Genomic DNA, 27,264 nt, shown 5'->3' with positions numbered 1-27,264 from the left:
GGTAATATTTTTTAATATTAAAAAAATGGTTTCCCTAAGTGCTTAGCCATGTTTTCTAACTTTTCTACAGTGAAATAATTGTATCGTCTACTAAAATTGGACAGTAGAGGGGCATGTGGCTAGCTCAGGCAGTAGACCATCTGACTCTTGATCTCTCAGTCATGAGCTTGAGTCCCACATTGGGTGTGGAGATTATTTGAAAAAAATTGGATAGTAGAAAGAAAATGAATGAAACTGGGGAATGAGAAGTGAAAGGTCTGAGAGAAATTTAGGAAGAAAATAAGCCAAGCTGACTAGGATCAACGAGCCAAGCCAACTACCTTTTTGAAATTTCTTATCTGAGAAATACGCAAATAGAAGTAGAATGAAAGCACAGGATTGCTGAAGAATGATCTGAATCTGTTAGATTCCTAGGGCTGGGTAGATCAGGTGCAATAGTGGTCTCCTCTTTCTTCCAATTTTCCATTGTAATATAAATCACATTTTTGGGGTACATGGCACCTGGAACACTGGTCACATTTTCCAGCCTCCTGGGGCAGCTTAGTTTTGGCCAATGGGGTATATATAAGCAATTTTTAGGATGTGTCATTCCTAAGAGAGACTGATTTTCTCTTTCCTGCATTTGCCATGTGGAATGCAGACATGATTGCTGGAGTTGTAGCTGCCATCTTGAACACTGAGGATGAAGGTCACACTGAATGAGGGAAAGAAGTTACAGAGCTGCCAGACAATTCCTAGACTACCTTTACTTCCAGTCTTTTGTCTGGAAGCAAAATAAACACCCATCTTGCTTAAGGCACTATTAATTTGGATTTGTAAAAAGCGAAAGAACAGAAGGAAGACTGAAAAAAATTGAGAGAAAGAACTGAAGCCCCCTTGGCTTTGCATAATAACAATAATACCAATGGCTAATGTTCATGAGTGTTCCTTTCCATGTGCTAGGTACTCCACGATAGATCTTATTTAGTCTCATGACAGCCTGTTATTAGAAAACTGGGCATCAGAAAGGTTAAAGGAGTGGCCCAAGTTCATGAAGGTAGATGGTGGTGGTTTAAGATTTGAGATTGGGTTTGCCTATTCCGAAGAGCTCAAGCTCTTAACCACTCAGACAGTGTTTTTCAAAACAAAGTCTGTGGTTCACCTCTATCACCTATATCTTCCATGATGGAAGATATAGGTGGAAGATGGAAGATGTCCAAGATGCAGATTACTGGACCCCCACCCTTGACCTATTTGACCAGAATCTCTTGGCTGCATTTTTACCAAGCTCCTCCAGGCTCCAAGTTTGATACCCCTGGTCTGATTTATATGTTATTCTAACTAAAATGGGAGCAATGGAGTTGTGATGTAGGTTTTGTGAATGGCTAAACTGCCTTTTCTCTTTCTTTTCTGGAAGACATTCCAGTGCAAGTGGCCACATATTTTAATGACTACTGAGCAAGCATATTAAAACTGAAATTGCATACAAAGTGCTTAAATCTCTGCAAAGATGCGTGGACTTTGAAACCCTGAGATAGTACTAAGTGCCTGACCAACTTCATCTTTCCTCCATCTCCCCTCAGTACAGATAAGTATTGTGGAACTGTATCGTAAAATGATTTTAAACATCTTCTTTCTCTTCAATCTCCCTTGGTATCTCAGCTCTACATTCATACTTATAGGAACCACTGCCTTCCTGTTGTAAAAATGGTTGGATGGGAGCAGGGGCAGGGAGAGATGGAGAGAATCTGAAGAGAGGGAGGAAATTAACATTTATTGTGGTACTGACCGGCCACAGAAATGTGCTTCACATTATAGCTCTACTTCACTTTCTGTGTATTATGTCATTCATACGAACTAAAAATCCTCTGAAATAGGTGGCATCATCCCATTGTATTGATGAAGAAATAGAAGTTCTGAGATGTTCACCATTCATACAAGGTCACACAGCCAGTGTGACCGACTGGCTCTTGTGACCTCAAGGCCTGGTGCTTCTCTCATTCTCATTCTTTTTCATCCAGCTGAAGTCACCAAGTATGTTTTTCCATCATAAAACTCATTTGGGCCTCTGTTTTATAATCAAAATCTGAATAGAGTGTGAATGCAATTTGCTTGCTGCTGGCTGTATTAGCATGAATTATTGAACTCCAGAGCCCTCACATAAAAGCTAAGCACCTGAAGAGACTCAGCTGGTTGATTCTATCCGGTTCTCAACTGTTCTCTCAGGGGAAAATGACTCGAGTTCCACATCACCTACCACCCGTTACATTGTTGGTAATAGCTTTTATCACCCACAATTGTTTTCTGTCTCTACAGGTGTAGGTGGGTGGGGAAATGCAGATAAAGTGGGTGTGGAGGTCTCAAAGCCAGGTCGTTACCAAACTCTTTTTCTTTGTGTTTTTCTGAAAGCCAGATAATCCAATGAGAGCTTGTATGTGCCTGAAGAGCTTTCCTTTTCTATGATTCAAAAGGCTCAAGTTTTCTGCGGTTCTGTAATTTGTCTATTCATTTGTCACCGCACTGGGTCTGAAAGCCACAAGGACGGCTTTGGATGGAGGGATAATGTATGAAACCAAGAAACAAGGAAACAAGGAAACAAGGTCAGGCAGACACATTAGCATAAAGGCATGTTGCAGAAATGAACGCTACTAGTAAAATTACAGCAAGCATTCCTTCTCTGAGGAACCACCTGTTTGCTCTCTATCTTTTGATGGGCCTGTCATTCGTTCTGGTCACACCACACACATAGGGGTTTGTGGGCCAGGCCAGCCACAGTATCCAAAACCCCTAGCATAGTGCTTTGTATGGTGCACTCATCTGCCTCCAGTGGGGTCAACTAGAATCTTCTCTGAGGTTTAACATATAGATGCTCTCTTGGATCATGAGCCTTGAGGAGGTAAACCTTGGACTACCAAAGGTGATATTTCCTGAGCAGTAAGACACATCTTCTTGAATGAAGCTGCAGAAGGCAGCAGAAAGAGATATAGATAGATAAGAGCCTTGACAATAAAATTTGAATGCCTAGGTCCAGCTGTGGCTTGAAGGATACTTAGTTAATAAATAAGACCATATATATATAATGTTTTGTTTATTACTTAAACTACTTGGGAGTTATTTTCTGACACTTGAAACTGAACACGTCCAGACAAGCACATATTAAAAACCCGGAAACAAGACTGCATAACAGTGAAATACCCAAATAGTAGAATCCAGAAACAGCAGGAGGTATAGTTTGCCAATGAGCTCTGAGCTTATTTCCAACTTGAAAATAATAAAGGAGGCATGTGGACTGATAACAGGGTAACAAGAGAAAAGGAGCCCAAGTGGAACAGAACCACCACAGTACAAGGGAAAAGGCTGAGCTGGGAAGAGAACCCCATTTCTTACTATGTAATGAGCTCTTTGCCATGCACTAGTGACACTTCTCAGTGGTTTAGAAAGGATTTGGCCTGGTTGTCTCTACTCCTGGCATCAGGTGGGGCCAAAATCAACATGCTGAGCTAACTGCTCACCACCCTGAGCTGGTCATGAGATCAACCATCTTTGGAGAATGGAGCCAAGAAAAAAACATCCCAGCCTTTGGCTCAAGTTATTATTCATTAGGCTATGGATTCTCGTTGGAGAGTTCAGGATGTGTCTCTAATGCATCTCTGTATCTGTTTCTGAGACCTGCAGACGAGGTGTTTGATAAATGCTCAAAGAATGAATGATACTGTGAATTAATCAAGAAATAGCCAGAAATTGGCATTCCGGGAAGAGAAGGATACATGCAAGGTTAATAAATATGACTGATAATAATAATTTGAAAGTAGGTTTATTGGCATAAGCTGGAAAATAAAAATGGGAGTCTTGGCCATATTTTCCAAATTGTCCTGATTTTTAATAATTGGGTGTTACATACATTCAAAAAAGTGTTCCATACTCCAGTTCAGGAAATGCCAACTTAAAGTTATATAGGTTTCTTTGCTGACTGGCTTCTCAGAAGCTTTATCTGCCCATGTGATTTTATATTTGCATCTGGACCACTTTGCAGGATTAACAGAATAGGCCTTGGGAATGCTGGGTAGGATAAATGTGATTTTACTCTACTAGTGAGACAAAGGGCCAACTAACTGTCGTGGATCCTAACTTCCTACTTGCTGCTTAGCCAGTTGGGCCAGAATGCCTCCCTCCCTCCCCATAATAATCCTTTTGGAGCAGATTTTGGGCAATGGAGACTATGTTAGAAAGTTCTAACTGGCCCTTGTGCAAACATTTTGTCTTCCCTGGTGAGAAGGGAGAACCCACCCCCCAGTGCTCAGCAGGATCAAGACCGTCTGCTAGTTGGGGGCTTGAGATCACCAGAGGGTTCACAGAATTATGCTCTTCCTAAGTGGTAGTCCTTGAATCTGGACATTTACATTTGAGGCTGTATGAGATATCAGCCTGGGAATATCCTGCCTGTTATGAGATATTCTATGTGAATTTCTTTTCTTCATAGAGAATTTTACTTTTTTAAGGGAGACACAAGGGTGCAATAGAACACCAATGTTCGCATCAAGTAGGATGTTTGTATGCATTCTGGCTTTTGTAACTTTGACCAAATCACTTAGCCTTCATGATCCTTAGCTTAGGTCATACACAAAATGGGGCTGGTACTACACCTCTCTGTGCAGCACCGTCAACAAGTCTGGGTTATTCAGACCCTGCCTATTCCAATGAAAGGTTTGGCAGTTGACCTAGGAGATAACCTCTAAGCCCTGGGAATATCCTGCCTGTTCAGAGAGATTTGGTTTACTTAGGGCCTTGGGGCATACCAGAGAGTCTAAGCTAACAATGTGATTTACAGCTTGGAGGCTTGAGTCATGTGATAGAACGCTGACGTCTTGAGGAGCTGGAGACTCAAGTCAACCACAGGCCTACCTGACCAACCTCCAATAAAAAGCCTGGACATCAAGTCTTGGATGAGTTTCCTTGGTTGGCAATACTTCATGTGTGCTGTCATGCATTTTGCTGAGTCAAATAAGTGTCTGTACAACTCCTCTGGGAGAGAACAACTGGAAGCTTGTGGCTGGTCTTTTCAGGACTCTGCCCTATGTATTTTTTTCTGATTCTGACTTTAATATGTTTCCTTTCACTGTAATAAACTGTAACTGTGAGTGTAGCAGCTTTGCTGAGCAGTTCTGTGAGCCCTTTTCGTGAATCATTAAATCTGAGGGGGGTCTTGGGGACCTATGAACACATTTCCTCCTGGGTTTGCTAGTAGGACAAATGTGATAAATCACAGAATATTTGTAGAATGTTTGGCAAATAATAAGTGTTCAATAAATAAGGATGCTTTGAGATTTTCCCCAAAGGAGGAGAGAGGAGTAATAACCTCACTGTTTCATCTGGCCTTACTTTTCCAGCCCTACTTGTCATTCATTCATTCATTCATTCATTCATTCATTCAATAAATATACTTTTGAGGGCCAACTATGCCAGGTATTGTTTAGTTGTGAAACCAAGATTAAACTTATAACTAAATATATAATTACAATTTGCAATAGTGTTATGGAAGAAAAGAATAGGGCAATGAAGGCTGGGAAGGGAACCAATGTAAGGAAGGTCCTTGTTACTGGCCCTGTATCAACATCTAAAAGTATATTCTGTTCAGTGGCTTTTGTCATGAATCTCTTTTATCACCTTCCCTCAGTCGCCATCTCAGACTTCTCTTCTTCAGGTTGTAGGTAGAGAGCTGGGACACTACAGCTCTGCATTGTTCTTTATTATCTATCTACTGCTACTTTTAATCAGTGGGCATGGTATTCCTGCCTTCCTCTCTTAATAAAATATCAATCAAGTACCCAGGATATGCCATGCATCTTTCCCTTGGTTCCTCTTGCCTCCTTCCTGGGTTATTAGGGGTCTCATAGCAGAAAAAAGTGAAAGAGGCAAGGGTTGATACCAGGGGGCAGAGAAAGAGCCATTCACAGTCCTTAGTCCCTTTTTATGGTCACCCTTAGCATGCTTTCATTTTTCCCCGCAAACATTTCTCTGAGATTGCTTTGGGGTGATCTCATTCCCCTAACACAGGAGGTAATCCCAGACATGTTTATAGCCATATGCCAGCTCCTAACATAAGCGGGTTCTTAATAAATAGCTTGTGATTGCTTTTGAAATGGGCTAGATGCCATGTCCCAGAACTGTTCAATGGGATAGTACTGAATTCTCTAGGGAACCAAAGCATTTCCACTGTCATCTCTCCTCCTGGGAGGGCAGAGGCACCTGTGAGGGAGGGCCAGAGGTGTATGGAAGCCTGAGGGACAAGGGGAGGAGCTTTTTCACTCATCCTGGGAGGCACCTCTGCTCCCTTCCATTATCCTCATTTTCAGAGTGAGCTTTTCCAATAGGTGTGGCACCTGGTGAATGAGTCTCTTTCCATATGGTGTGAGAGCCTGAGCCTAATCCCACATGCAGAGGGAGGAAAGATGGGTCAAATGACTCTCCCACCACCATCATCTTCCCTGGCTTAGGAAAAAAAAAAACAAACCTCTGGTAACATGTACACTGACTTTCTCCCCCAAGTTTTTTTTCTCTTTCACCCACATGTGAAGATTTCTCCAGCTAAAGGAGGAATCACTATTGACAATATGACCTAGGCAAACAGGGGACAATTCTGATAACCAGACCATTGTTTGGGGGCTGGAGGGAGCCCCTAGACAGGATACACAAGCTACATATTTATGTCTGTGAGTGACTGAACCTCTCTGAGCCTCAGTTCCTTCAACTTCAAAGCAAAGACGGTAATTCTTACCATTCTTTCCAACTCTAAACACAACAGAGACTAAGGTGAGTGATCAAAGCTGCACGAATATCTTTAAAACATTTCAGAAATAAAGATGATGGATGAGACAAAACCAAATTAGCAAAATGTTGGTTACAGTTGAAATCTGAGTCATTGATAAAAGGTTATTTATAAGACAACTGTTCTCTCTACGTTTGTGTAAGTGGTTCCTCCTTAGAATGGCAGGTGCCACTAGCAGGACAGGCTGTTGTGGTGAGGCATGAAATGATTGTTGAGTCACTTCATTTTCATCTTGGGGAAAACGCCTTTGAAGAGGAACACTAAGGTGGCTGAGCTTGTCCTCTACTGTCAAAAGTTACATCTTGATTTCAAACAGTTTGCTTCCTAATTCATCTCAATCCTTTAAGACTTGCATATTGTGTGTGTGCATATTTGTATCTATTTGCACTTTAATTTGGTGATACCACAGGAAAAAGCTTGCATGATGCTTGTTGAAAACAGCAAGCTCTGGAAAGTTAGAATTCTATTCTTTCAGTTCAGCTGTCCTTGAAGCCATGATTTTCATCATAAGGACCTTCTGCAAATCTGCAGTTTGTCTGACTCTGTCAAATGAAATTTTAGACCATTCTTCTCATTTATACCAAATGGGACAGACATGACCTTGGAGAAGAAGTAGCTGCCTATAGAGATGGTCCTCATGTTAGGAGTGAGTGATGCTAAAGACCCATGTGTCATCAGTCCCACTGGGCACAGGGTCATTTAAGTACAAAGCCTGAATTTAGGAAAATCTACTGAAAATCCCTGAGAAAGGAAAATATCTCTGATGATTAAGCTATAGAAGTATTCCAGAAACGATTTGCAATCATTTTTCACTCTAAGATAGAGTCTGTAGTCCTCCTAGGAATTCAAGATACTGGGGCACCTGGGTGGCTCAGTTGGTTGAGCATCTGACTCTTTTTTTTAAAAATAAATTTATTTTTTATTGGTGTTCAATTTACCAACATACAGAATAACACCCAGTGCCATCCTATCAAGTGCCCCCCCCCAGTGCCCATCACCCATTCACCCCCCCCTCCCTCCTCCCCTTCCACCACCCCTAGTTCATTTCCCAGAGTTAGGCATCTTTATGTTCTGTCTCCCTTTCTGATATTTCCCACACATTGCTTCTCCCTTCCCTTATATTCCCTTTCACTATTATTTATATTCCCCAAATGAATGAGAACATACACGGTTTGTCCTTCTCCGACTGACTTACTTCACTCAGCATAATACCCTCCAATTCCATCCACGTTGAAGCAAATGGTGGGTATTTATAATTTCTAATGGCTGAGTAATATTCCATTGTATACATAGACCACATCTTCTTTATCCATTCATCTTTCGATGGACACTGAGGCTCCATCCACAGTTTGGCTATTGTGGACATTGCTGCTAGAAACATCGGGGTGCAGGTGTCCCAGCGTTTCAGAGCATCTGAATCTTTGGGGTAAATCCCCAACAGTGCAATTGCTGGGTCGTAGGGCAGGTCTATTTTTAACTCTTTGAGGAACCTTCACACAGTTTTCCAGAGTGGCGGCACCAGTTCACATTCCCACCAACAGTGTAAGAGGGTTCCCTTTTCTCCGCATCCTCTCCAACATTTGTGGTTTCCTGCCTTGTTAATTTTCCCCATTCTCACTGGTGTGAGGTGGTATCTCATTGTGGTTTTGATTTGTATTTCCCTGATGGCCAGTGATGCAGAGCATTTTCTCATGTGCATGTTGGCCACGTCTATGTCTTCCTCTGTGAGATTTCTCTTCATGTCTTTTGCCCATTTCATGATTGGATTGTTTGTTTCTTTGGTGTTGAGTTTAATGAGTTCTTTATAGATCTTGGAAACTAGCCCTTTATCTGAAACGTCATTTGCAAATATCTTCTCCCATTCTGTAGGTTGTCTTTTAGTTTTGTTGACTGTATCCTTTGCTGTGCAAAAGCTTCTTATCTTGATGAAGTCCCAATAGTTCATTTTTGCTTTTGATTCTTTTGCCTTCGTGGATGTATCTTGCAAGAAGTTACTGAGGCTGAGTTCAAAAAGGGTGTTGCCTGTGTTCTCCTCTAGGATTTTGATGGAATCTTGTCTCACATTTAGATCTTTCATCCATTTTGAGTTTATCTTTATGTATGGTGCAAGAGAGTGGTCTAGTTTCATTCTTCTGCATGTGGATGTCCAATTTTCCCAGCACCATTTATTGAAGAGACTGTCTTTCTTCCAATGGATAGTCTTTCCTCCTTTATCGAATATTAGTTGACCATAAAGTTCAGGGTCCACTTCTGGGTTCTCTATTCTGTTCCATTGATCTATGTGTCTGTTCTTGTGCCAGTACCACACTGTCTTGATGACCATAGCTTTGTAGTACAGCCTGAAATCTGGCATTGTGATGCCCCCAGATATGGTTTTCTTTTTAAAATTCCCCTGGCTATTCGGGGTCTTTTCTGATTCCACACAAATCTTAAAATAATTTGTTCTAACTCTCTGAAGAAAGTCCATGGTATTTTGATAGGGATTGCATTAAACGTGTAAATTGCCCTGGGTAACATTGACATTCTCACAATATTAATTCTGCCAATCCAAGAGCTTGGAATATTTTTCCATCTCTTTGTGTCTTCCTCAATTTCTTTCAGAAGTGCTCTATAGTTTTTAGGGTATAGATCCTTTACCTCTTTGGTTAGGTTTATTCCTAGGTATCTTATGCTTTTGGGTGCAAATGTAAATGGGATTGACTCCTTAATTTCTCTTTCTTCAGTCTCATTGTTAGTGTATAGAAATGCCACTGATTTCTGGGTATTGATTTTGTATCTTGCCATGCTACCAAATTGCTGTATGAGTTCTAGCAATCTTGGGGTGGAGGCTTTTGGGTTTTCTATGTAGAGTATCATGTCATCGGCGAAGAGGGAGAGTTTGACTTCTTCTTTGCCAATTTGAGTGCCTTTAAGGTCTTTTTGTCATCTGATTGCTGAGGCTAGGGCTTCCAGTACTATGTTGAATAGCAGTGGTGAGAGTGGACATCCCTGTCTTGTTCCTGATCTTAGGGGAAGGCTCCCAGTGCTTCCCTTTGAGAATGATATTTGCTGTGGGCTTTTCGTAGATGGCTTTTAAGATGTTGAGGAGTGTTCCCTCTATCCCTACACTCTGAAGAGTTTTGGTCAGGAATGGATGCTGTATTTTGTCAAATGCTTTCTCTGCATCTAATGAGAGGATCATATGGTTCCTGGTTTTTCTCTTGCTGATATGATGAATCACATTGATTGTTTTATGAGTGTTGAACCAGCCTTGTGTCCCGGGGATAAATCCTACTTGGTCATGGTGAATAATTTTCTTAATGTACTGTTGGATCCGATTGGCTAGTATCTTGTTGAGAATTTTTGCATCCATGTTCATCAGGGATATTGGTCTGTAATTCTCCTTTTTGGTGGGGTCTTTGTCTGGTTTTGGAATTAAGGTGATGCTGGCCTCATAGAACGAATTTGGAAGTACTCCATCTCTTTCTATCTTTCCAAACAGCTTTAGTAGAATAGGTATGGTTTCTTCTTTAAACGTTTGATAGAATTCCCCTGGGAAGCCATATGACCCTGGACTTTTGTGTCTTGGGAGGTTTTTGATGACTGCTTCAAATTCCTCCCTGGTTATTGGCCTGTTCAGGTTTTCTGTTTCTTCCTGTTCCAGTTTTGGTAGTTTGTGGCTTTCCAGAAATGCATCCATTTCTTCTAGATTGCCTAGTTTATTGGCGTAGAGCTGTTCATGTTTTTAAAATAGTTTGTATTTCCTTGATGTTGGTAGTGATCTCTCCTTTCTCATTCATGATTTTATTAATTTGAGTCTTCTCTCTCTTCTTTTTAATAAGGCTGGCTAATGGTTTATCTATCTTATTAATTCTTTCAAAGAACCAACTCCTGGTTCTGTTGATCTGTTCCACAGTTCCTCTGGTCTCGATTTCATTGAGTTCTACTCGAATCTTTATTAACTCTCTTCTTCTCCTGGGTGTAGGATCTATTTGCTGTTTTTTCTCTAGCTCCTTTATGTGTAAGGTGAGCTTTTGTATTTGAGTTCTTTCCAGTTTTTGAATGGATGCTTGTATTGCGATGTATTTCCCCCTCAGGACTGCTTTTGCTGCATCCCAAAGATTTTGAACGGTTGTATCTTCATTCTCATTAGTTTCCATGAATCTTTTTAAACTTCCTTAATTTTCTGGTTGACCCTTTCATCTTTTAGCAGGATGGTCCTTAACCTCCACGTGTTTGAGGTCCTTCCAAACTTCTTGTTGTGATTTAGTTCTAATTTCAAGGCATTATGGTCTGAGAATATGCAGGGTATGATCCCAATCTTTTGGTATTGATTCAGACCCGATTTGTGACCCAGTTAGTGGTCTATTCTGGAGAAAGTTCCATGTGCACTTGAGAAGAATGTGTATTCAGTTGAGTTTGGATGTAAAGTTCTGTAGATATCTGTGAAATCCATTTGGTCCAGTGTATCATTTAAAGCTGTCGTTTCTTTGGAGATGTTGTGCTTAAAAGACCTATCGAGTATAGAAAGAGCTAGATTGAAGTCACCAAGTATAAGTGTATTATTATCTACGTTATTTCTTCACTTTGGTTATTAATTGATTTATATATCTGGCAGCTCCCACATTCGGGGCATATATATTGAGGATTGTTAAGTCCTCTTGTTGGATAGATCCTTTAAGTATGATATAGTGTCCCTCTCATCCCTCACTACAGTCTTCGGGGTAAAGTTTAGTTTATCTGATATAAGGATGGCTACCCCTGCTTTCTTTTGAGGAACATTCAAATGGTAAATGGTTCTCCAACCTTTTATTTTCAGGCTGGAGGTGTCCTTCTGTCTAAAATGAGTCTCTTGTAGACAGCAAATTGATGGGTCCTGCTTTTTTATCCAGTCTGAAACCCTGCGCCTTTTGATGGGGTCATTAAGCCTGTTCACGTTCAGAGTTACTATTGAGAGATATGAGTTTAGTGTCACCATGATATCTATTCAGTCCTTGTTTTTGTGGATTGTTCCACTGAACTTCTTCTTAAAGGGGAATTTTAAGAGTCCCCACTTAAAATTTCTTGCAGAGCTGGTTTGGAGGTCACATATTCCTTCAGTTCCTGCCTGTCTCGGAAGCTCTTTATCTCTCTTTCCATTTTGAATGAGAGCCTTGCTGGATAAAGTATTCTTGGTTGCATGTTCTTCTCATTTAGGACCCTGAATATATCCTGCCAGCCCTTTCTGGCCTGCCAGGTCTCTGTGGAGAGGTCTGCTGTTACCCTAATACTCCTCCCCATAAAAGTCAGGTATTTCTTGTCTCTTGCTGCTTTAAGGATCTTCTCTTTATCTTTGGAATTTGCAAGCTTAACTATTAAATGTCGAGGTGTTGAACGGTTTTTATTGATTTTAGGGGGGGAATCTCTCTCTTTCCTGGATCTGAATGCCTGTTTCCCTTCCCAGATTAGGAAAGTTTTCAGCTAGGATTTGTTCAAATACATATTCTGGCCCTCTGGCCCTTTTGGCGCCCTCGGGAACCCCAATTAAACGTAGGTTTTTCTTCCTCAGGCTGTCGTTTATTTCCCGTAATCTGTCTTCATGGTCTTTTGTTTGTCTCTTTTTTCCTCAGTTTCTCTCTTTGCCATCAACTTGTCTTCTATGTCACTCACTCGTTCTTCCATCTCATTAACCCTCGTCATTAGGACTTCTAGTTTAGCATCTCATTCAATTGATTTTTAATTTCTGCCTGATTAGCTCTAAATTCTGCAGTCATGAAGTCTCTTGAGTCCTTTATGCTTTTTTCTAGAGCCACCAGTAGCTGTATAATAGTGCTTCTGAATTGGCTTTCTGACATTGAATTGTAATCCAGATTTTGTAACTCTGTGGGAGAGAGGACTGTTTCTGATTCTTTCTTTTGAGGTGAGGTTTTCCTTCTAGTCATTTTGCTCAGTGCAGAGTGGCTAAAAGCAAGTTGTGTTGGGAAAAGGAGAAAAAGAGGAGAGAAAGAAGGAACGAAAAGAGGAAAAGAAAAAAGACAAAAGGAAGAAAAAAAGAAAAAAAAAAGAAAGAGAGAAAAAGAAAGGAAAAAAAAGGGTGGGGGAAGGAAACAAATCAAAAAGCAAAAAACAAAAAACAAAAAAAAAAAAAAAAAAAAAAAAAAAAGCAAAAAACAAAACAAACAAACTAACAACCAAACACGTGGGAGTATCTTCTGATTCTGTATACTTTAAGTCCCTTGACTTCCCCTGGAACTTGTATGTCTAGCTGGTCTTCTGGGGGAGGGGCCTGTTGTGCTGATTTTCAGGTGTTAGCACTTGGGGGAGCTGCTCTGCCCCCTGCCTGGTGCAGGGCTCAGTGCGGGTTGTTTACCCTATGAGGCCCCAGGAGGAACAACCGCAGTGGCAGCGGCCAGCTCTGGAGCCCTGGAGTCAGCTCCCGCAGGAACTCTGGAGCTCTCCGTCTGCAGGGCCTGGAGGCTCTGGGGCGGGGCCGCTGATCTGCTCAGTTCCAGGCAGGAGCGTCCTTGCTGTCCTGGGTCCTGCCGGCCTCTGCCTGTCCCAGGGGGAGGCCGGATCCTGGGCTGTGTCCCGGCGCCCAGTGCTCCCCTGCGTGCGCTGTTGGATTTGCGCTCCCGGCCCGCAGCCCCCTCCGCGGAGCTGTCGCCCGAGCCTCTCCGAGCTGCTCCCGGGTCCAGCCGTGTGCACTGCAGCCCTTCAGGGAGCTCGGCGCACTCTCCCCGGGCCGCAGGTGTCTGTTACTGTCCCAGGGAGCCTGAGGGCATCCCCGCCCTCCTGGGGTCCTGCTCCAAATCCCTGCGAGGCTTTTCCGCCCGGGAAGATTGGTGCAGCTCCTGCTTCTCCGGGACGGGGCTCTCCTGTCCTGGGGACACTCGCCCGGGCCTCAGCCCGGCTCCTCGCGGGGCCCCTCCCCCTTGGAGGCCTTTTGTTTATTTCTTTTTCCCTTGTCTTCCTACCTTGATAGAAGCGCGAACTCTTCTCACTGCAGCATTCCAGCTGTTCTCTCTTTAAATCTTAGGCCGAATTCATAGATTTTCAGGATAATTTGAAGGTTTTCTAGGTAATTTGGTGGGGACAGGTGATTTGGAGACCCTACTCTTCTGCCATCTTGCCCCTCCTCTCGAGCATCTGACTCTTGATTTTAGCTCAGATCATGATCGTAGGGTCATGAGACTGAGGCCTGTGTTGTCTCTGCATCTGATGTGGATCCTGCTTAAGATTCTCTCCCCCACTTTCCTGCCCCCAACCCCTGCAGGAATACAAGATACTGCAAATTATGTGAACAGCTCCCCCCGCCCCCCACAAGGTCATACCCAGACAGGTGTCAATAGGTTTGGCATTGTCTCTCTGTCTTCAGGATGTCTTTACTGTCTCCCACTCCCAAGGCTGAATTGGGTCTCCTTTTCTTGCGAGCCCCTGCATCCTACAAGGGCTGGCCCTATCACACATTACTCTTCACTTTGTGATGTAACTGCTGGCTTTCTTATCTGTCTGCCCTCCAGACTTGAACTCTGTAGTAGCTGGGCTTATGGCTTATTCATCTTTAGATTCCAGACAACTGGAAATGTGATGCCATCCTGTGCATTCATTCAACAAATACGTTGAGTGAAACTCTGCCTTTATGGGACTTACATTCTAGCAGCACCTAGGAAGCTCAATAAGTATTTGCTGAATATATAAATAAATGAATAAATGCATAAATAAATATTACACCATATCATGCCATTTGAACTGAACTCCGACTTTGATATTGCCATCTCTGGTCCTGACATAAATTTTTAATATGCCTCACTAGTTTTTTTCTCCAGGATGGAGAGTATGCAAGCATACTAGCCACAGATATCTACAGATAAATACAGTATTTTTCTGGGTCACCCTTTAAAAAGGCCCCATTATTTCAAATGTGCTTTGGGCTATCTCCATATCCCAGTTTTTCCAATCAATACCTGCCTTAGGGATTCCCACTGTTGAAGACTCTGTCTTTTCCACATGTCTTCTTCATCAAGTATATAATCTCCACTGCAGGCAGCCATGATGAGTGACAAAAAATGCCAGCTGGCAGCTCCAGAAAATGGAGCAGAAGGGAGCAAGGAGATATCTTTTTCCGCCTATTCAGAACATTGAAATCCAATTTATCACTGACCACATGAGCCAAAGAAAGCAGCTCTCAGCAGCTGTTGATCTGAGAGGCTCCAATCTCACTTCCATGCCCCGCGTGTCACTGACACTCCTTGGGCACGTCTGGGAATGGGTTGGCATGAAGGAGTGGCTCTCCTGTTCTCTTCCCTAAGGGCTGGCTTTGGATCAGCCTGTTTCAGATGGCAGAAAAAGTGATAAGAGTCACTCTTCAAAAATCTTTGTTATTTGGATGGACATTCCTTGATAATTGCTACACAGGGTTCTTACTCATTTCATGACATTCTCCCTCACTTAGTGGTGTGCTGATCAACCAGCTCTCAAAAACAAACAAACAAACAAACAAACAAACAAACAAACGGCTCTGATTTACAGTGTTTGCCAATTTTCATGATGTAAATACTTCTACCTTGGCTACCAATCTGACCTCACTGAATATGAAATTAGGAAGACATAAGAAGTGCATTATTACCTTTTGTGAACCAGCAAGTAGCTTATTCCAACACCATGGCATGGCTTCCTAATTCACACATGCTCTGGAGGTGAAACTGGACCAAACTGGAACCACTGTCTTTCTACAACTGGGATTTTATAATATAGTTTGGAAAATACTTTTGCACCTGCTACATTATTGGGCTCGACCCACAATGTTGCACGGCAAGTATTATGCCTATTTGGTGGTGGAAGAAACTGAGGCATAGAAAGATACAATTTGCCCCAGCTCACATCATGGGATTTACTCAGTTCTTATTGCTGAAAAAAAAATGTTTTTTAAAAGATTTCATCCATTTATTCGTGAGAGACACAGAGAGAGGGGCAGAGATATGGGCAGAGGAAGAAGCAGGCTCCCTGTGGGGAGCCGGATGCAGGACTCTATTCCAGGACTGCAGGATCATGACATGAACCAAAGGCAGGCGCTCAACCACTGAGCCACCCAGGTGCCCCTGTTAGTAAGTTTTTATCTTAATTTCAGTTAGCTAACACGCAGTGTGATATTGGTTTCAGGTGTACAATACAGTGATTCAGCCCTTCCATACATCACCCAGTGCTCATCACAAGAAATGCCCTCCTTAATCCCCATCACCTCTTTTCCCCAAAACCCCACCCACCCCTCCTCTGGTAACCCTCAGTTCATTCTCTATGGTAAAGAGTCCGGTTTTTGCTTTGGCTGTCTCTCTCATTTTTCCCCCCTCTGCTTGATTGTTTTGTTTCTTTAATTCTGCGTATGAGTGAAATCATATGGTATTTGTCTTTCCCTGACTTATTTCACGTAGCATTATCTTCTCTAGCTCTATCCATGTCATCGCAAATGGCAAAATTTCATTCCTTTTTATGACTGAATAATATTCCATTGTGTGTATATCTATATCTATATCCATGCCACATCTTCTTCATCCATTCATCAGTCAGTGGATTATCTCTCTACTCTTGATTCTGGTCATTCTCCTCTTTCACCTCTGCTGCAGCCAAACCATATGTCTTTGTGTACTGCCAGTGCCCGCTGCATGCTCATCTCTTAGGTCCTTCCCAGAATATTCTTCCTGCACTCTCTCTACCTTCTCCTTCTGTCCAACTGCTGCTTGACTTCTAGGTCTCAGCTTAAACACTATGTCCCTCCACATCCATGTCTGGCTTAGGGATCTCTCCCCTGTGCTTTTATCCCTATCTTGTTAACTGTCAGACAGTGTTAAAGTACTGATCTGTCTTCTCAACCACACTGTCAATTTTGTGAGGGCAGAAACTTTAATCTAGCTCACTACTGATCCTAGTGCCAAGCACAGGGTCTGGCTCGATGCATGTCTTTAAAACGAATGAATCCATGAACAATGGTCTCTTAACCCTCACTGACTGTTTTGTTTTCTATATCATATTCTATCAGGACCCCAAAGCATCCATGTCCTCATAGTTTGGTTAAAGTTTTATCAGGAATCTGTGGAAGCTCCTGCTAAAATGCCCAGCGAGCCAGGATTCTCCATTGTTTGTTGCAGCTGCTCACCTCCTGAACCTCCCCATGGCCCCTCTGGACTTTGCAAAATGACACACGGAAGCTAGTTGAGGAACCTGTTCTGTGTGCTATGAAATATGCTCATTACCCACATGCCAAGACAAAGACACAGTCAGAAAGGAAGCTCCAGCCAGAAGCACCTGCACCTCTGAAAGAGAAGTGTTTAAGAATATTCTGGAACCAGCATGTCCTACAGTAATTGCAAGACTAAGTCCTTAAGGATTTGCATTGATTCCCTCAATTTCCCTCTAAAAAGGCAGGAAAGAATTAAAGTCGCTTGCATGCCGGAGAACTACTGACCTTTGGCACCACAAAAGCTCATACATACGTGAGGTACTCATTACAAACATCTAATCATCTTCTGAAAACACAGGCAGCTGCCACTTAAAACAGGTGGAGTAGAGTCTGGCACACGTTAGTGACTTCCCTTATATTACCTGACACTGCCTCATAATGCAAACTTCAGGGTGTTCATCTTTGTTTTAAAGTATATATTTGAGAAAAAAATAATTTACCAGTCATCAGAAGATCCATTGATGCCTCTGGAAGCATTCTGTCCAATAGAAGTTTCTGTGATGATGGAAATGTGCTATTTTGTACTAACACAGTAGCGACTAGTCAAATGTGGTTCTGAGCACTTGTCATGTGGCTAATGTGACTGGGAAACTGGACTTTAGGTTTTATATACTTTTAATTAATTTAAAGTTAAAAGTTAAATGACCACATGTGGCTTGTGGCTCCTCTATTGGATAGCATAGCTCTAGGTCTAATTATCAGTTACATGAAATATGGAGGACTGAAGAGCATAGTAAATGATACTGCAGGAAAAAAAGAAGAAAAATACACAAAATGGGAAACTATAAGACAAATGACCAAATTCCTCTTATGTATTACAAGGAAAAAAGAGAAAGTGTGTGTGTGTGTGTGTGTGTGTGTGTGTGTGTTAAAAAACCTAGAGATTAAAAGAGACTTTAGAGGCATATTAACCAATGCAATGTGGATCTTTGTGGATCTTGATTTGAGTAAACCAGTTACTAAAAAATTATGAGACAATTGGGGAAATTTGAAAACTGAGTGGATATTTGATTATATCAAGGACTTTTTAGATGTGATAATGATAGTGAGGCTATGTTTTAAAAAATAGAGTCCTTACCTTTTAAAGGATCTATTGAGTGGTTTATAGATGAAACAGAATGGCTTGTCTCACTTGAACCCAAGCAGAGGGAGAAGGTGAGTGAGGTATGGGTGAAATAAGATATGTGGATGGCTGTGGAAGCCACATGTGGAAGTACACAGTGGTTCATTACTATTAGTTCCTCTATTTTTTATGTTTAGAAATTTTCATAATAAAAAGTTTTTAAAAATCTGAGGAATGCAAATGTTGATGAGAATATGGACAAAGAGACACTTCCCTTCTTGAATGTTGGGAGCTTAAAATTTCACACTGAGAATGCAATTTGGGTACATCCATCAAGATTTAAACTGTATTTTCTTTTTGACTCAGCAATTCTAGTTTTAGAAATTTCTTCTACAGTTACATGCAGGAATCTATGCAAAGGATTATAAAGTGCAGGATCGTTTAGGTAAATAGTGGTATTAACTACTCCGGAACGCTAAGCAGATTTAAGAACAAGATACATCAGTGTGGACTGCTGTCAGAAAGATATCCATGATGTATTCTTAGGCTAAAAAGAAAAGCAAACTGTAAAACAAAAACAAAAACAAAACAAAAAACCAAAAAACAAATGTGTTACCATGACCCAGTAAGAAACTACATGTGAGTATGTATACATACATATATTGGTATACAAGTATAAAGCCTAGAAACAACATATACCAAATCGATCTGGGGAGGGGAGGAGGAGCTTACAGCTCTATTAAAATGAGTCTGAGTTGCTCTGTTCTCTGTGGCTACCTATTACCTATAGGCACTCCTCCTTTGTTTCATGAACAATCAACGGTTAGCTCTTCCATCAGGCAAACTAACTGCTATGCTCTGAGTGTTGTGTGTCCTCCAAATTTGTATGTTCAAATCCTAACCCCAAAGATTATGGTTTTAGGGGGTGGGACTTAGAGAGTTGCTTAGGTCATAAGGGTGTAGCCTTTATGAATGGGATTAGTGCTTTTATAAAAGAGACCCCACAGAGATGCCTCACTCTTCCATCCTGTGAGGACACAGTAAGAAGACACTGTTTTTGAGCCAAGAAGAGGACTCTCACCAGAACTTGACCCTGCTGGTACCTTGATCTTGGACTTTCCAACATTCATAATTGTGAGAAGTAGTACATTTCTGCTGTTTATAAGCCACCTAGTCTGTGGAATTTGTTATAGCAGGACATTTGCCCTTCTTCCCAGAAGAAATTGAATGTGGCTTCTATGACTGAGAAGTTACATTTACCATGAACTCTTGATCCTTTCTCCCAAAGTGGAGGGGCATTTAGGAAGTTCATGTCTGTCACAATAGCTACCAGTTACTGGGTGATACTCTATGACAATCACTATGCTGAGAAGTCTGTGCACATATCTCTCCCCAACAGGCTCTGGAATCACACTCAGACTCTTCTACTTGCTGGCTGTGTGACCTTGGACTAGTTACTTTAGCACTTTCCTCATATATAAAATGTTAGGAATAACAGTACCTATCTCATGGACGTAAGAATTCGGTGAGATAATGCTTAAGTGCCTGGCACATAAAAGTGCTCAAGAAAAGTCCACCCTCGTTATTTTTTTACTTCAACATTCCAACAATCCTATGGGGTAAATACAATAATGCATCCATATGACAGACAAAGAAAATGAGTCTCAGAGACAGTGGTGTGTTGACACCAGCTCGCCTGGGTAAAGCTAATTGCTAAATTTTCAGGAATTTTTTTTGACTTGGCTGACCATCATGTTGGTAGCCTGAAATTAGGCAAGATGGGAGTATTCTCACTATGGCAATTGACAAATACTACATTTCCCACAGAATGCTGTTTGTTAAACATCTACTGCTTAGGGCAGTTAAATAACTTGTCTCAGGCTCCATGGCTGGTGAGTGGCAGAGCCTGAATTTAAATTGTGCTCTGCTCAGCTCCAAAGGTCTTAATGTTTAGATAGGCATTGTTTGGATAAATCTCTTTAAAAGTTAGGACTCTCACCTGGACAAAAGCTAAGTAGGATAATGCTCTTCAACATCATGTCCCCAGAAGTGGTTCTCAAATTTCAGGGTGTGTAAGATTCACCTAGAAGTCTTATTGCAACACGGGTTGCTGGGCCTTACCCCCAGAATTTTTTGGGGGGAGTTCAATAACTTGCATTTCTAGCCAGGTTCCAGGTGGGGCTCATGCTGCTGGGCAGGGACCCTACTTGAAGAATTACTGTCTAGTACAAAACCTGAAGCTTTCTGCTGTACATCTTACCATAAGTTTATTAGGACCATGGCTTTATCAATTCTTCTCTGATCTAAAGATGAGAGGATTTAGATAGTAATTCTAGGCCATGAACTTTCCACAGGAGACCATTTTGGTAAGATATTTGTGCTCCCAGTAGTCTGAGCACAGGAAAACAGGAACCAAAGCTTGGTGCCTCCCTCTCCAGTTGGCCCCCATTTAGCTCTGGCCTGTATCCCAGGAGCCTGAGCCGCTCCCCACACACAGCAGGAGGCAAATGAAAAAAGAAGCATTTCAAAGTCTATCTTTAAAGCCTGGCAGAAATCTGCCCTATAATTACACGAAGTGAACTAGTTACAACTTCTCTCGTATTGATGTAGGATTATTAAGAGATTGCTCACACAGTCCTGTGGAATTCAACTAATGAATTTAGAGATTTTTTTTTAAAACACTTGTCTCTTCGAACCACCTCCTGCCTCCTAAATATTACAGAAAACAAAACCAGGAAGGAAAATGAGGTAAACCCTGAATTAATGCTCCTGATCAGAGTATGACTGCTGCTTCTAGAAATGCCACTGTCCTAGTCCAGACTTCTAACTTAAGTTTCTCACTTTTTGTAAACCCTTAGATGGGTGCCAAAGTAGGAGGGCATGATGGTCCATATGAAAACTGACCTGTGGACATCACTTCAAAGGAATCTGGAGAAGTTAGGATGGGGATTTGGCTATCTCAAGTTTGCACAGCTTTTACTTACTCTCCCTACAACAGTGTTCCAGGAACACACCCAGCCAATGGTGTATGTGAGGAAATAAACAAGGCCAATGGACCCTGGTGGGCCACTTCTAAAATCCCGAGTTTGGGAGACAGGACAGGTGCTCTTGGCTTAAAATGTACCATGGGCTTATATCATTTGGATGTGCTCTGTTTGAAGAAATAAGGGATTATGATTCCAGGAATATGAATTCTTGCAGACAATTGCAATCCCATTTTTTTTTTTTTTTTTTTTTTTTTAGAGAGAAGGAGAGAGTGAGAGTGAGTTGGGGGAGGAGTTGGGGGGAGCAGAAGGAGAATGAGAGAATCTTAAGCAGGTTCCATGCCTAGCACAAATTCTGACACGGGGCTCAATCTCATGACCCTGAGATCATGACCTGAGCTAAAATCGAGAATCGGACACTTAAGTGATTGAGCCATCTGGGCACTTCACAATCACACATTTTTGAGAGAAGGAACTAAATATTATTCATCCATGTAGCCCTAGATTCCCATTCACATAATTAGAGATCAACACACTCAACCCAGAATGATAGAATGTTATTGTGGAAAGAACGAGGGCTTTCAAGTCAGAGCGATTTGCATTCAAATCCCAGCTTTATCTCCTGTGCTGTATCTGCAGGACCTTAAACAAGTCATCAGTTAACAAAATTTACTGATTGCCTGTGTGCATTGACACTGTTCTAGACGCTGGGACTATGTCTGTGAATAAGGCAGTCAGAATTTCTGTCCTCAAAGGTGTATATAATGTTAGAGCTTATCTCAAGCTGCTCTCAGGAAGGCCATTTATGCAACAGAGTCACAATACCCGGGTTGAAATCCTACCTCTACCACTATCTAGCCATGACATATCAGCAATGAATGGTAATAGGACTAGCCACATGAGGATGGTGTCAAGATCCTAACATCCATGCATGTCTTTGTATATCTTTGGAAAGGACATCTCTTCAGGCAGATGAGTCATGTATACATCCTTGGTTGGATACCTTGCACAAATATATGTAAAGCCTCTAGAACAGTGCCTAGCACATATTAAGTGCTCAATAAATAGTAGCTTTTAATATCATAGGCATGCACTGAGAATTTAATTCAAGCAAGGTATCCACAGTATATAGTTGTTGTTCAATAGTTCCCTTCCTCTTAGTCTGTGGACAGACTATATAAGCATAGGTCAAAGCAAAATGTAGGTGATGGACAACCATCAGCTACCTTGTCTCTCCTTCTGTATGTGCAGGAGATAGTTTGCCCTAAAAAAAAAAAAAGCCCCAGGCTGGCAATCAGAAGACTTGGATTCTGGCCTCAGCTCAATCATCACTTGCCTCTAATTGCCCAGCCGCCCGTCATCAAACCTCATTTCTCTCATGTGTAAATGAGATGAAGGTGTGGGATGGCCTTGGTCATGTGCCGGTGTTATCACATGAATGTATTTCACTGTAACAAGTTCTTACTTTGCCTAGTTGTGTACAGACAAATAGGGGTATGAGCCAGACTTGGGCAAGTGGTAAGTGGGTGAGCAAGTCTTAGAGGGACTTTCTGTTCCAACATGCATGATTATACAGCACTAATTGAGACGACAGGACTTGCCCAGGATCACATAGTGGGTCAGTTCTGGATGGTTTCAAATGACCTTTAACTAGGGAACCATGGGGGAGAACTGGCTAGATAGCCTGGATGTAAAGCAGATGGCTTGGATACGTGAGATTGTTTCATGTTCTAGGTGTGCTTGGGCTAACTGGGTGACAGCGGCTATATCACTTCTGGCTAATTTGGTCTAAGATTCTATCCAGCACAGATACTCTAACAGTCAATGAGTAATATCTTCTATTTCTCATTTACTTTGCCAGTTAGAACAAGACTATTCAAATTCCCATTCAGGCACATGAATGAGGCATTCTTTCTCTCAATTTGGGGAAGGCAAGGTGGTTTCTAAACCCTTAGTGATTTTTGGCCCTTAGGCAGGTGCATTTCAGAAAATCTCTCTGTTTTCCCTCCTTAACTCCATTAGTCTGTAAAACAGCTAATAAAAATCACTACTTATTAGTGTTTGCTGTGTGTTTAGAACTGGGCTAAAATATATTTAGATTGAATATCTTGTTCAATCCTTACAGCCAGCCCATGAGGCAGGTAGTATAGTTATTTTATAGGAGAAGAAATTTGAAATTCAGAGAGGTGAAGTAACCTGCTGAAGGTCGTGCAGCTGTTAAGTAAGTGATTGGAGCCTGAAGATCAATCTTGGCCTCTTTGCTCTGCAGCATCCTGCATTTATTGAGCCCTTGCTATGTGGCCTTATGTGAGTGGCTTCTCATTTGTAGTTGCTTAATATTCTGGGTCAATTAATGTTGACCCGGGCCAAATATTTACTAAAAATTTATACCATGTACAAAGGAAGGTTCTTTATGGTGTATGTGACCTGTTGCTATCTTACTAGAGCTGCATAATTACGTATTTATGGATGATGTTTGGCGCAGATGTTGAACATTTAAAAAAGCCAATACCATTCATTCCTTATTGAGTGCCTGTTATAAGTTGCATTGTTTTGTCAAACAGTCCTGTGTTGTAATGCAGGATCTCATGTAAGCCTCAGCATAGTCTTTGAGGTTGGTCCTTTTATTATTCCCACCTGCAGATAAGGGATATGAGTCACAGAGCAGGGACTGGTGCACAGCACACAGCTTGCCAGTGGCAGGGTGAGGCACTGTCCCAGATATGAGAATGCATGTTCTCTGTTTCCTCTGCCTCTCCACCAAGGGTCCAGTGCTCTGCATATGGTTTGAACTTAATACAAGTTTATGGCTTGATTAGATTCTGGCAGGGTTGACTGAACCACAGGATCAATGGTTTCATTTTCCTTGCTCTGGGCAGGTGGGAACCAGCTGGAGGGCTTTGTCCAGTCAAATAGTGCAGGCAGCTGGGGTGGGGCCTGGGATTAGTCGATCTGCCTGCTCTGAACTGGTGCAAGAGGGATCCAATTTCTAAACCTTTCCTTTCCCCTACACTGCTCTGAGTCACCTTGTGTCACATGCAGGGGGGTTCCCATGGTGCTTGCAGCTGCTGCCCCTTTAAGACACTAAATGGTGAGTCAGGGATGTGACATGTTCAGCCACCCTTCTTAGAGCTAGCGTTGGAAAATGCTAGTTTCTGAGGACTTGACGCTGAGCAGCACTTTTGGAGCCATCTAGTTAAAGTGGCTATTGGGAAACTGTGCTCCAGTGTCAGTTGGGAAGGATGGAGTATCCAGGAATAGAATGGGACATTGCAAATGAGCCATGAAAAACAAGCCTAGGCACCGCTCAGCTGCCTGGGCCCAGATGTGCTCCTGCAGAAATTTGGCAGAATATGAGTATAGATACTGCCTGGATAAGCTGGGCGTCTCCAAGGTCCTTGGTATAGCTTGGCTGCAGTGTTTAGCTCTAGATTCTGAAAAACAGGTGGGCCAGCAAAGGGTGCAGAAGCCTGAGACTCATCCATAGTCCCACTGGCTTGAGCTCAAGAGAATGTTTTTCTAATTGGCTGCTTCCTTCTAAAACCAAGCCAGTATTGTAGACCTACAGGTTTCCTTACTGATTGCCAACTCTTTCAGGAACAAATTTCATTTGTTTGGAAACTCTGTTCTCTCTTGTTTCTCCATTCTCTTTTTTATCCTCTTTTCTCTCCCCTCTCCTGCTCTCTTAAGTACAGCATAGTAGTTACAAGCTCTGGCTGTAGAATGTAAGTAAAATGAATATGATTTCTGGCTTTACTTTTTCCACTATGAGAACTTGAGAAATTTACTTCTTTGAACTATAGTTTTCTCTTCTGTAAAATAGGGATAATAGTAACACATACCACACAGGGTTCAGAGAAAGATGAAATTATAAAATGCATAAAGATAACTGGCACAGTACCTAATAATACATAGTTAATATTACATACACAGATACATTTTTCTTATCCTTCCATTTCCTTTTCTTCTCCTTGCTCTTTTCTTTCTTTTCCTTATCCATCTGTGGCAGACAGACTCCAAGGTGACCCCATGACCCCACCACCATGAACATGGGTGCTCATGCCTTTGTGTAATCTCCTTACCTTGAGTATAGGTGGGACCTGTAACTTATGTCTAAGAGAATATGGCAAAGGTGATGAGAAGTGACTACACAATTCTCCATCTTGCTACGGATTGTCTCTTTTGGAGGTCATATTAATGGGTCCATATGTCAAAGGAGCCAGGAGTAGTCACTATGTAGGAGCTGAATGCAGTCTTCGGCCAACAGCCAGCAAGGAGCCTAGGCCCTCATTCTTAGGGTCACAGGAAATGAATTCAGACAACCCTCAGTGAGTGTGGAAGTGGATCCTTCCTCAGTCAAGCCTCCAGATGAGAACCCAGTCTGGCTGACCCCTTAGTACAAAGGATCCAGCTGGTTGTGTTAGGACTGCTGACTCACTGAAATAATGAGGTATGTGCATATTTTATGCCTTTAAGTGTTGGGAATTTGTTAGACAGCATAGAAATATGAATCCTTCTGCAATTATTTCTCTCTTCACTACTTCACACCTTTTATAATTGCTATGTATATGTCCTAAGTAAAAATGCAGTAGAACCACATCCATATATCCCTTGCTGAAATATTTATGAGAAGCCAATTTTGTCTCAAGGTCAAAAGCAAAACCAAACAAACCAACAAGAAACAAAGAACACACTGAATTGGGTTGAATGGGCTCAAGTACCCTCAGAGAAAGACCTAGAGAAGCTGCTGTTATTTTTACGGCATAATAAAAGTAGCATCTCTTTCCTCCTATGTGGCTCTGTAGAGATTTCAGCAACTTTTCATCTTTCTTAAAATGATACATCTATTTTTGGACATTTCAACAACTACTACATACAGAATGAAAAGTTTGAAAGACTCAAAAGACTTTTTTTGGAGAGAATTTCAATTGCTTTCAGATTCACTATCTTTCTTGGATGGGTGGAAGATAATGTTGAAAATGTCCAATTCCTCAGTGATCATATCACTTGTTTTGCTCAGAATTCTTTAGCAGTCTCCCCATTGCCCCCAAGATAGAATCATTACTCCTTAATATGGCTTAAAGAGAACTGTCAGCTTCTTTAGCTTCACTGGTCCTCTTTCTTTCTCTGATGTTCTGACATCTCTCATTTCAAAACCTTTGCACATACTGTTCCTCTGCTCTCACTCACCTTTTAGGTGCCAGTTGAGATGTCATTCACTCCAGAAAGCCTTTCTTGAATTCTAAGCACAAGTCAGGTATCTCTCCAATGGGGCCTTTTACTTGTCAAATCACAGCCCTTATTACAATGTCTGTCTCACTCCAGCAGACTATGAGATTCTTGAGGGCAGGGTTCATACTTGGTTCCTATTATACCCCACATGCCTCACTGTGTGCCTGGCAGTATGAATAAAGCAGCAAATGGGATAAAGTCCTGCCCCTGTGGAGTTCAAACTAGGACTAGAGTTAACCTACATTACCAGGCCAAATTCCACTTTGGCCTGACTTACCCTCAGCATCCCTCTACCAAATAGACCAAGTGACTTCTATGATGCCAGACCATTAGTGGTAAAGATGATATATGCAGCTTCTCTATATCTTGGAAAAGTACAAAAAACGTACGAACAATTACAAAGCAGATGCCTACCTCCCAGGTGATATGGCCCAGCAGATACTTGTACTTCCTGTGATATTCACCCCTTGAGGCAGTGCTTAGGTTGGGAGAGGACTTCTTGTCCAGCCCATTGTCCCTCCAATGGCTCTGGGTGGTCACTAGTGATTGCCATGGGAATGGCACCCTGGAGCCTAATTTATAGGGAGTAGGTCAAGTATTATGGGTAGGCAGTGGTGGGGGTCTTCATCTTTTTAATGCCTTTGCTTCTGCACTCACTCCTTTAGGAGGCAGCAAACCAGTTTGCTCTAAAGAGTGGGAACAGATCCTCTGCTATTCTGATAGGATGCTGAAATACACTTGGTCCTCTCTACCTACTACATACATAATAGTTAAGAACCTTTTTTCCTTTCTTTTTTTTCTTTCATCCCTTCTTTGCCTCTCTCCCTCTTTCCTTCTTCTTTTTGTATTATTAGGGGTTTTTTTTTTTTCCAGATGGACTGATGCAAGATAAGTTAAGCAATGTTCTCAGGGTCCTTAGATAAGGAACTGTACAGTAAGGACTTGAACAAAATCTATCTGGTTCTAAATCCAAAGAAATATATTCTAT

The 27,264-nt window shown here is 41.8% G+C and overlaps 1 protein-coding gene across 3 annotated transcripts in view; it reads right to left on the bottom strand.

The window, feature by feature from the left end:
* The window catches only part of SH3RF2 (SH3 domain containing ring finger 2), a 132,987-nt gene that overhangs the window by 74,303 nt on the left and 31,420 nt on the right, over positions 1-27,264 (bottom strand). The window lies entirely within an intron of this gene.

This window comes from Vulpes lagopus, chromosome 8, assembly GCF_018345385.1.
Source record: "Vulpes lagopus strain Blue_001 chromosome 8, ASM1834538v1, whole genome shotgun sequence".
NCBI lineage: Eukaryota > Metazoa > Chordata > Mammalia > Carnivora > Canidae > Vulpes > Vulpes lagopus.
The sequence above is the reverse complement of the archived record's forward strand: the minus strand, read 5'-3'. Positions and strand labels throughout refer to the sequence as shown.